The sequence below is a fragment of the Pinus tabuliformis genome, chromosome 3_2 (assembly GCF_031772625.1).
Source record: "Pinus tabuliformis cultivar Carrire ecotype Pingquan chromosome 3_2, CPIR1, whole genome shotgun sequence".
NCBI lineage: Eukaryota > Viridiplantae > Streptophyta > Pinopsida > Pinales > Pinaceae > Pinus > Pinus tabuliformis.
The window spans coordinates 214,131,875-214,144,076 of record NC_142302.1 but is presented as its reverse complement, the minus strand read 5'-3'; positions in this window follow the sequence as shown (position 1 = coordinate 214,144,076).

Below are 12,202 nucleotides of genomic sequence, written 5' to 3'. Positions count from 1 at the left end.
GAGGAAACACATGGAATGACTTTCAGTGCTTGCAACCATGCATGTTATTGAAGACATAAATGATATGACAATTTTAAGTAGTCCTTCCAGCTACACTAAGAGGCGGGTTTCAAAATATGTGCTTTGTTTTCCATAGCTACCCTCCAAAGGGTTATGTGTCAGATGGAGTCTTCATGCGGTCCTGATATTCTGTCATACCTTGGGTTCCTTGACCTTCTTATATTCCTCCTCAACCCCTTGAGAGTCCTCTAGCATTTCATCTTCTTGTGATCACTGAGAGACACATCTACGCATTTTCAGTGAGCAGTGATTGTTGCGGGTTGAGGCCCTTGGAGGACATATCTGCGCAGTTTCAGGATGCAAGGTTGGCCTATCAGCTGGGGGATAAACTACGCAGTTTTAGGATGTAAGGCACTATTGTGGGATGATGTCCTAGGAGGACACCTCTACGCAATTTCAGGATGCAAGGTAGACAAGATATTTGAGGGACAAAACTGCGCAATTTCTAGAGACAGTGGGTTTTTGCTGAGAGAAGGACATTGGGGGAAACCCACTTCGCGGTTTTGAATGCTAAGGGAGGTTGGCCTTTCTTTGCATTGTGCAGTTATTATGTGAGAAGAGTGTGAAACATGTCTATGTGTTGACGAAAACCCATTCTTACAAATCTTTCCCCTTTAAGCAAAACAAACTTCCCTCTTCATGACAAGTGACAATCCCTTGCCCAAAGATGACACGTGCTATATAAAGATATAAGTGTGAACGATTTTTAAGCCCGAAGAGGGAAGCTTGAGATCATCATCTTACCAAATAGGTGACTAAGGAATGATCGATCACAGGATCCATATTAGGCTCCAAAAGGCAAAAATTTTGGAGGGTGTTGCAGTCGCTACAACAATTCCATTAGATTTACAATAAATTGAAATAACTTAAAATCGTACCTCATTAGTATCCCGTTTATAAGGTACACTTGCAATCTTGTTTACCTTATGTGACAACAAGTCGAACTAGCATATTTGACCAAATCATCCTTTATAAATATATCACATCATGTTAGCTCAAAACACAACCATCAAATATCAAAATCATAAATCACATGTAACCATCATAAACCAAAATCATAATTCACACACATAATAAAACTAAAATAAAATATTGATACTTATCCTTTAATCAATCCTTAGCTTCTACCTTTTTCTTTATTCCATGTGCACTTTGGATCATTTTCCACACCTGACAAACACCCAATGCCTTCTCTTCAACCATGTGCACATACACATATTTTGCATCACACACATACAACCACACATGGCATACAACGCCATGCAATACATGCACCTACACCTGACATGCCACACATACACCTCCACCTAGTGTACAACACAACACAATATATATACATACACGAAGTACAACACAATGAATACACATGTCATGATACCACGACTACACAATTCACATACATATTACTGCATGCCTGGAAAACAACATGTACGACATGCACACAATACTACATGTACACCAGTACCATAGGTACAACATGTACACAACACCAACTACATGACATGTGCACAGCATCACATGTACACAACACCACCTACACAATCTTTACATAACCCCATATGAACACTGCACCACTTGTACAACATGTACACAATACCACATGTACACAGTACCACATGCATGACATGTAGACGACACCACATGTACACAGCGGCACATGCACACATCACCACGTGTGCGTAGCACTGCATGTACAATCATGCACACAACACCATATGTGCAACATGCACAGAAAACCATATGTACATAGCACTGCATATACAACATGTACATAGCATCATATGTACACATCACCGCATAGCCAACATGTACACAACATCGCATATCCAACATGTACACAAAATCACATATCCAACATGTGCATAGTACATTATGTACGCAACACTACATATCCAACATGTACATTGAACCATCTATACCCATCACTACTTATGCAATATTCGCACAACACTATTTGTACCACCTTGTAATAACATTGCATAAACAATATGTACACACACTATATATACACCACACTGCATGCGCATAACATCATAGATGCAACATGTACAACATATACAACATATGCACAACAGTAGTACCACACATCCAAAACCACACTATCTCTACCAAGAAACCTTGCTTCCATTCTCTTATCCATGCTTGTCCCAAAATGTCATAGACCACATTGCTTTCATTTCGCTGATGTATCCTTCAATATTACCTACCATAACATAAACATAGTATAATCACATAGTATCAACTCATCTCCACATGATATTGACCTCATATATTTTTCATGACTACTCTTCCAATTTATTCCTCATAACCCAGGAACCCCTTCATGTCATTCACCTGCGTAAACAATCATTCCTCCACAAGGACGATTCCTGATGACCCTGTCAAACAGTGACATAGATACATACATACATATATATAACATTAGCACAAAACAGTCATGATCTCATCAAAAAACGACATACCTATTGTACTTGTTTCCCATAGGCAGCCCTTGGCTGCAAAAACTACGCTAGGAAACCAACTCAACCAGCCTTTAGGTTCAAGCTGGCCCTTGAACCAGAGGGGGCTCCCTCAGTGTTACGAGGCTTTGTTTAACATTGTTCACCTGTCACTGAACAACAACATTTGAATAACTATGGCCAAATTTATGGTTTTAATTGGGGGTGGTTGGCGATCAATGACAATCCCTAATCATGATTAAAGGCCTCTCTCACAAGGTCCCTTCTGAAAGTGTCAGCTTCCAGCCTGACAGAATGACTTAGCCTTTCAAGGATTATGATAGAAGAATATAAGGAGATTCCTAATAATTGAGGAGTCAGACAGACTACTTAACAACTAGGGAAATTTGGATGCGTGTAGAATATTTCTACAGCCCAACAAAACATATTCAAAGTATTCAAGAAGGCCAAACTGAAACCAATTCTAAGAGGAGCTATTTCGGACAGATAGTCCAATAAGCTAATCTCTTTTAATGGCTATCAGAAGGCATAAAGCAAAAACTAGTCAAAGAGGAGTTATCTTGGACAAACAATCCAATAAGCTAATCTCTTTCTAAAGGTTATGATTTTGCAGGGGATTTAAGAATAAATTGATACTCAATCTACACTTACCTAGACCTTCCTATAAATGCTTTGAACATGTGTAGAAATAAGATATGAAACACTAGAAAGACATACTAGAAAACACAAAATTTTGTCAAACTAGAGCCGGAAGGCTTTCATTAGAAATCCTATAATAGAAGCTATTACAAATTGAAGAGCCTTGGCATCAAAAGCCCACCCATATTACTTCAATTGATGAAGTATTTATACAATTTCCTCACAAAATATCTTGATAAAAATATCAAGAGCTATTACAAATATCTGAAAACTATATTACAAAAACAGAACATAAATAAATGTAACTAAAACTATTTGAAGAGTTCTTGTACTATCCTTGAGGATTTATGTTCATAAATAAGAGAAATTTGAATTTGATTGCAACTCATATTTGATGAGGTGGACTCCAAGTCACTAACTCTCTTTGAGATTTTTCCTCCTGAATTTCTGAAAACTAGGGTCTAGTCATCCCTTCGAATATCTCAATCCATGCTAGATATGTGAAAACTGAGAGAGGTTTTTGTATTCTAGTATCTTAGGGAAAAAACCTCGTTCAATTTTCCAAGATTCATCTCTAATTATCCACAATAGTTTATGAAAAAAGGTGGCTTAAACAGGACATTGCACAGTCAAAAAATTAGGCTAAACATGATGAGAGTTTATATACCAACCCTTGACACATATGTGAAAAGTGAGATAGACTTTTGTATTCTGGAATATTATGAACAAAAACTCTTCCACTTTCCAAATATTCATCTTTTTTTACTCACAATATCCTCTGGAAAAAGGTGACTAAAACAGGAAATTTTTGGAAAACATTCCTTCAAAGATGCATTTGCATCTCCCAATCCATAATAGTTGTTACAAAACTGAGAGATTTTTTTGTACATAAGGATGTTATAAACAAAAACTTCTTTCAATTTTTGAAAATTCGTTCTCAGTGGTTTGTAAACCATGTTTTAATTTACTTTATTACATCATTTAACCATGTTTAAATGCATGATTAACTAAATCGACCAGCTAATGAAACTTAAATTTATATTTTGAGGGCGCATTTACTCTTTTAGACCCAATTATTATTTCTAAACTACTAAACCCTATTATATCACCAAATTTAAATTACAAAAACTAATCATGTTACAACATCGACTCCAATGGGAAATGCTTCCCCTTGTGGGATGCAGAGAACTAGTAGACCAGTTGCCTTTAGTGTTTGGCATGAATTCATACCATAAAACCACCAACCATTGATTTTCCATCTTATGTATAAATATAACCAATCCCCATGGATCGTGTTGTCATTTGAATACTCTGCTACCACACACTGAAACCTACAACTGTAAAATGCAACCATATGCCTGCACTAATTCGGATACTCTTTCATACTGAAATCTGAAAACTAAAAATTTATATAGACTGAAAATATAAGTTGATCTATCATATACTCTTCAAATAACACCACTCATAAACAATGGACATTCTAATCTACTGCATATTGAAACTCAGGATATCTATTCAATCCCACACCTTTATCTAACTGAACTAGAAAATTTTACACTTTTAGGTGTAATCTGCTTTCCAATGTAACCAAGCGTGGAGTGGATTTATTGACAAACCACATTGCCAGCAACTGAAAAGATGAAGAATATATACAATATGAACATAAAATCCCATGGAAAACTTATACTCACAGGTGTACTTTAAAAGTTGCATCCTCTGTAGACATCTTAGACTTCTGATCACAGCTGAGAGGAAAAGACATATATTATTGATTGCAAGTATCAATGAACCTTGCATACCAGTAAAGGCAGTTGAAATATGAAAATAGTGGGATCGATTACCTAGTGGAATTGCCATATGACAAAGTGGATTCGCCAGGTGAAAGAAATGCAACCAATACTAAATGCCTACTCCTTGTTCACCAACAATGAATAGATCTAATCTTTATCGTTCCCCAGAGAAAGATATCTTCATTACTTCACTCCCCGGAGATGGCACCAAATGTTGTACCTGTTTCCCATAGGAAGTCCTTCGCTGCAAAAACTACACCAGGAAACCAACTCAACCAGCCTTGAGGTTCAAGCTGTCCCTTGAACCAGAGGGGGCTCCCTCAATGTTATGAGGCTTTGTTTAATGTTGTTCACCTATCACTGAACAACAACCTTTGAAGCACAATGGCCAGATTTATGGTTTATTAGGGGTGGTTGGCGATCAATGACAATCCCTAATCATGATTAAAGGCCTCTCTCACAGGGTCCCTTCTGAAAGTGTCAGCTTCCAGCCTGACAGAATGACTTAGCCTTTCAAGGATTATGATAGAAGAATATAGGGAGATTCCTAATAATTGAGAAGTCAGACAGACTACTTAACAACTAGGGAAATTTGGATGTGTATAGAAGATTTCTACAGCCCAACAAAACATATTCATAGTATTCAAGAAGGCTAAACTAAAACCAATTCTAAGAGGAGCTATTTTAGACAGATATTCCAATAAGCTAATCTCTTTTAATGGCTATCAGAAGGCATAAAGAAAAAATCAGTCAAAGAGGAGTTATCTTGGACAAACGGTCTAATAAGCTAATCTCTTTCTAAAGGTTATGATTTTACAGGGGATTTAAGAATAAATTGATACTCAATCTACACTTACCAAAACCTTCCTATAAATGCTTTGAACTTGTGTAGAAATAAGATATGAAACACTAGAAAGACATACTAGAAAACACAAAATTCTGTCAAACTGGAGCCGAAAGACTTTCATTAGAAATCATATAATAGAAGCTATTACCAATTTAACAGCCTTGGCATCAAAAGCCCACCCATATTACTTCAATTGATGAAGTATTTAGACAATTTCCTCACAAAATATCTTGATAAAAATATCAAGAGCATCAAGAGCTATTACAAATATCTAAAAAGTTTATTACAAAAATAGAACACAAATAAATGTAATTAAAACTATCTGAAGAGTTCTTGTACTATCCTTGAGGATTTCTGTTGATAAAGAGGAGAAATTCGAATTTGATTGCAACTCAAATTTGATGAGGTGGCCTCCAAGTCACTAACTCTCTTTTAGCTTTTTCCTCCTGAATTTCTAAAACATAGGGTCCAGTCATCCCTTCAAATATCTCAATCTGTGCTAGATGTGTGAAAACTCAGAGAATTTTTTGTATTCTAGTATATTAGGAACAAAAACCTCCTTGAGTTTTCCAAGATTCATCTCTGATTATCCACAATAGTTTCTGCAAAAAGGTGGCTTAAACTGGACATTGCACAGTCGGAAAAATATGCTAAACATGATGAGAGTGTATATACCAAACCCTGACACTTGTGTGAAAATTGAGATAGGATTTTGCATTCTAGAATCTTATGAACCAAAACCTCTTCGAGTTTCCAAATATTCATCTTTTTTTACTCACAATATCCTTTGCAAGAAGGTGACTAAAACAGGAAATTTCTAGAAAACATTACTTCAAAGATGCATTTTCATCTCCCAATCCATAATAGTTGTTACAGAACTAAGAGAGGTTTTTGTAGATGAGGATGTTATCAACAAAAACCTCTTTCATTTTTTCAAAATTCGTTCTCATCGATTTGTAAACCATGTTTGAATTTACTTTATTACATCATTTAATCATGTTTAAATGCATGATTAACTAAATCAACCAGCTAATGAAACTTAAATTTACATTTTGAGGGCGAATTTACTCTTGCGGACCCATTTATTATTTCTAAACTACTAAAACCTAGTATATAAGAAAATTTAAATTATCAAAACTAATCATGTTACAACAATACCTACATACATACATGCATACATATATATACACCGACACAATCATGATCACAACATAATTACCAGATATCATAAGGTCAAGGTTAAGAGAAATTCCATTATCCGTGCAACACATGTACAACATCAAGAACAATAATTCCTAATGTATATAAGGCATCTAACACCTCAAATCTATTTACTTTACCTTTCCTGATTACTTTTCTCGTGATTATCCCATCATCGTCCATTTACACCAATAGACCCAACCAATCCAACTAGTTGTTATACGCTTTCCTTCAGCTGGCCTTATACATGCACTGAGCTTCATCCAGACCTTGCATTACTTGTTGGATTTCATTCAGCTCTCCCTAGGCTCCATTAACTTTCCTCTTTCCCAACTAATTCCCCAGACCCCAAACATAAAAGGCAAGACAAGAAATAAATAATAAGAAAACCATGGCAAACCAACAACAATATGACACCACAACCAAAGTGGCATGTCCATGCACAAGATGCAAACAAAACCATAATCAAGCACAAAAAATCACCAATATACCAAAAGCACAAGACCAACAATAGACACCATGACTCAATCTCCATGGTTCCTAGTGCTTCCAAGGGAAATCTCAACCTGAGCCTTCTTCAAGATCCCATGGCAATTTCTTTTCCATGCAATCCCTTGCATCATACTACCATCAACACATAATTTTTAGTGCTCAAATAAACATAACAATACACTGGTTACCTTACCTTGTTATATCAATCACGTTGCTTGCAACTGAACACATCCACACCATCTCTCAAGGGACTCTAATTCCCTTGACAGATCCACCTATAACTACACACTAGCTAATATACCTGTCAAATACAAGTTCATGAATCTAGCACATATCCACATAATTTCAAACAAGATTAAGGTTAATAAGAGTTCATGTATGAAAAGCACTCATTCGTTTGGAATTAGGGTTTCCAAACATAGCCAAAATTATTCTTGCGCAATTCCTTTCTTTGACCTTTTCCTTGTTGCAATTGAGTGTTACTATGCACTGTCACATCACCCAATTATTAGTTATATAAACATTTCAACTATTACCTTTTCATGCTAATACCAAGCATGTTTCCCGCATTGTTTACACATTTCAAACACATGTTACAAATATCAAAACAATAATATCTATCAATTTGAAATCAACCTTTACCAAGACTAGAAATCATGTAATAATTCATAGTCAACTCATAGTCATTAGACATAATACTACAACTGTCACCTATTACACTCAAGTACATGTCAACTATCTCAACACATATGTGTTAGTACAATCATCTTAAAACAACATCGTTCATTCATGAAATCTTACAAACACATACTCATATCATGCAAGTAATCAAATATTCAGATAACATATAGGTGGCATAATAGACACCAACACTCAAACCCAATTAGATGGCATAATCAAACATTCAAGCACAAAGTAGATGACATAAGCAAGCTCATACCTTAATGTATCTCAGGGGAGGCTATCTTTTCTGCACAATCAATCTAGATTAGCATGATATAACTTCACGACATATCAACTCAAAAATAAATAAGGTCATGATATCCATTATAGTCACTAGCTAACATTTTCACATCACAAACTCATAAACATTTGTCATTTATGCATCACAATCACATATGTACTATCAGTCTAGATTAGTACAACACAATGTCACAAATAAGTCGACTTATACCTGAATGTCATAACCCTAACCATCTACATAGGCCAATCCATTTTAGCATGATACATATAACATCAAGATCTTAATGTAATAACCCTAATCATCAAGTTACAAGAATATAACAACAACAAGTTATATATCATGCTCACCAACAAAATATAGCCTAATCATCAAATTAATTATCATATAATAACAAGAAGTTAACCTATAACATACTCATCAACAACATATAACATAAGCATCAGTTTATCTAACATAAAACAACAAGAGCAATGCATACAACCACAGGTTACTACCACTAATGACTATCTAACGCATGTGCATATGACTACACTAATCAACTAGCATATATCATGTATGTAACCATAACATCAATAAACATGTACATAAACCTAATGTATGTAACCCTAATGCATATAAAAGTCCACTAACTAACATACCTTCATGCCCAACATCCAAACATGTATGACGACATGTTCTTTCCTTGAGGTCCAATGTTGCAACTTCGCTTTAATGATCTACATCTTCTACTCTATCTCAGTCAACACATCAGCATCATAACAACCAATAGCATCATGATGACCTAATTTCATACAATGACTTCACAATGCATGTCCGACCTATAAAAAATGCATATACAACCATACACTCATGGAGACACATCCCACAACAACACCCTCAATCTTCACATGGTGACATCACTACAACCATGATCAACACCATGTAAATGAAACATGCACATGGACTACAAGCATAAGAAATACATATGTAACTGACATGAATGCATGACCAACACACAGTGCATCCAGTCTAAGGGGTGACCCATGCTCTGATACCACTCTGTAACGCCGTCCTCCCACATCTACCCAAGTAACCATCCAACCGGGGTAAACATGTGACGAGAGGCTAATATGGTATTGTTCAACCTCATAGGTGTACTTAAGAAGTGGAATCGATGGAAACACATCAAACATACCTTCCACATAAGCAACAACACTCCTAGGAGCCATCCCAACACTTAGGTATCATGCCCCTAGGTCCCATTATTTTTTAAGCTATTAAACCTCTAGATGCTCCCATGCTATTGAAATTTCAACATCCAGGGAGATCTAGATACTCCCACAAGCCTACATGCCTGCCTTCAGAGAGTTCTGGACACTCCCACAAGCCTGCATGCCTGACTATTTCCAGCAGACTTGTGCCAGGGTCCACGGGATTTAAGGCACTTTTCAAGCCCATAATTTTGGCCACTACCTAGAACTTGTTGTAGCTTCTAGAATCCATTAAAATCATGGTGACAAGACTAATAAACCAAAACTAACTATAGGACTAATCCTGACCATCCCCAACCAGGACTGACATTCTGTCAAACACTTGTCATCAATGCAATCTACACGAGTAAACAACATATCTAAGCATAGGGGTCTCATACTTATCTGAGAATCGCTAAGAAGCATTGTTCCCTTACATCATTAGTTGTATTATCATCTATTAGGTAATAGATACATTGTCCATTCATTTACAAATAAAAACATGAGGAGAACCATACATCATCATTGTCATAAAACATGCTTATAACCAGCATAATAACAACAGAAATATCAAGGATGCATTAGCCATATAATCCAAATATAAACCAGTACATTTATATGTAAGATATCAAGGAGAGAACCTCTTATTAATGAATGCAAAATCCAACCCAGTATGGGACTACCATATTCCACCCAACCATAGAATGGCTGAGCCAAATATCTCTTCAACCATTCACCCCCGTGCCATATTCCAAGCATGAATGTGGGACTCAAACCAAAATAACCAACCAGGGCATCCCGAGGCTAAACCACCTCACCCTCATCAATAGAAATCAAGCTTTACTGCAATCCATCCTGGATCACTAGGAAAACATAATAAACATGTAATAACAGGATTTACCATGATCTCTACCAGATCACTAGACCAAAAAAAGCATGGATGCCACCACATTTCTTCACCTACACCATGAGGAATTTTACTGTCTCTTAGTTTCTCAAGCTTTATTGTAATCCAAACTGGATCATTAGGCCCTAAACCAAGACCCACTCTCCAGTATTTACCGCATATCCCATTCCAAGATTACTAGGCTTGATGGAAATCACCCACCTCTAGGCTTTACTGTATATCCCACCATTCACTGGTTGAGGATTCCTAGTCCCACCGAGGTACACAATACCTAGCTTTACCGCAACCCATAGTCTGGTTCAGGGGTCACTAGGCTAGTGGCTTTACTGCAATCCACAATCAGATCCAAGGATCACTAGGCCATGTGTTCTTTCTTTCGAAGATCCACCTCACTCATCTTTGAACCCATACAACAATCCAGCTCAACCAAAACATGAGAACCCCATCACACCATGGCTATCTGGAAATGGAAAGGTTGGGCTGAAAACACTGTCACACCTAGAAAAAACCATGCCATGACAAAAAATAACCACATGCAATACCATGCATGCCAAATATAGCAAGGAAAACACACATGTAAATCAATACCTGCAAAGAATAATGTCATAGATGCTTGATCCTGCGCTTCCTTTCTTTCTCCTTCCTTCCTCTTGCCTTATTTTCATTTCTTGATCCAATGCAAAACTGATAAAAATCTTGTCAACTAATCCTCAAAAGCCTTTTTATCAATAAGGCTTCTATTTTCTTCATTTTCCTTCCTTTTCTCCTAATTTCCATTATTTTCATAAATAAAATTCCAATAAATTCCTCATGCATTTCCAAAGCCTTTTCCATTGCCTTTGCCAATTTCCTTAGCCATAATAACCGAAATGAACACCCACTAGGATGTTTTGCCCAACATTTAGGTTGGAATACGTCTCCCATCAACCGTGGTCTTATATTTTTATATTTACATGGATTTTTTAAACAATGTTCTTACAATAATCATTCTCATGATTTTTTAACACTTGTTGAATGACAATCTTAGATTCTCCAAAGACCTTTAGGGACCGAAAATTATTAATGAGAGTCAATTCCAAACCCTGCAAAAGCACATAGGACTCTGCCTAGTTATTGGTCGACAACCCTAAACCCCAAGCAATTTATCTCTCTTTCTTTATCGAGGTTAGAAAGAACCCCTCCTGCTCCACCCTCCTCGAACATTGATGGATATTTTAAGGAGACTATGGAGTTGACTAAAATTGTCGGAGTATCTTATATTTTTGAGTTGGGTCCAATTAGATTTCAAAATATAATATTTTTATTAATGGAAAATTTGTATAGCTGTAAAAAATAAACATAAAAATGTCATGTTGCTTTTCCTCTACATTATATTGCATATATTTGAATTAAGATGTCAGTTTAGTACCTAAATGTCAAAACAAAAAAATAACAATTTGCGTAGTTGTGATAAGAATAATTTCGTATGCACCACCACATTTTGGATTCTTTTAATACTAATTTTATATTTTAAAAAATAATAATAGAATTAGTGAAGCTTTTAAATTGTGATGTCAAGCACTAAGATTGGCTTTGAGGATCCTACCATAATCAATCGTTTTCTAATACTTTGTAG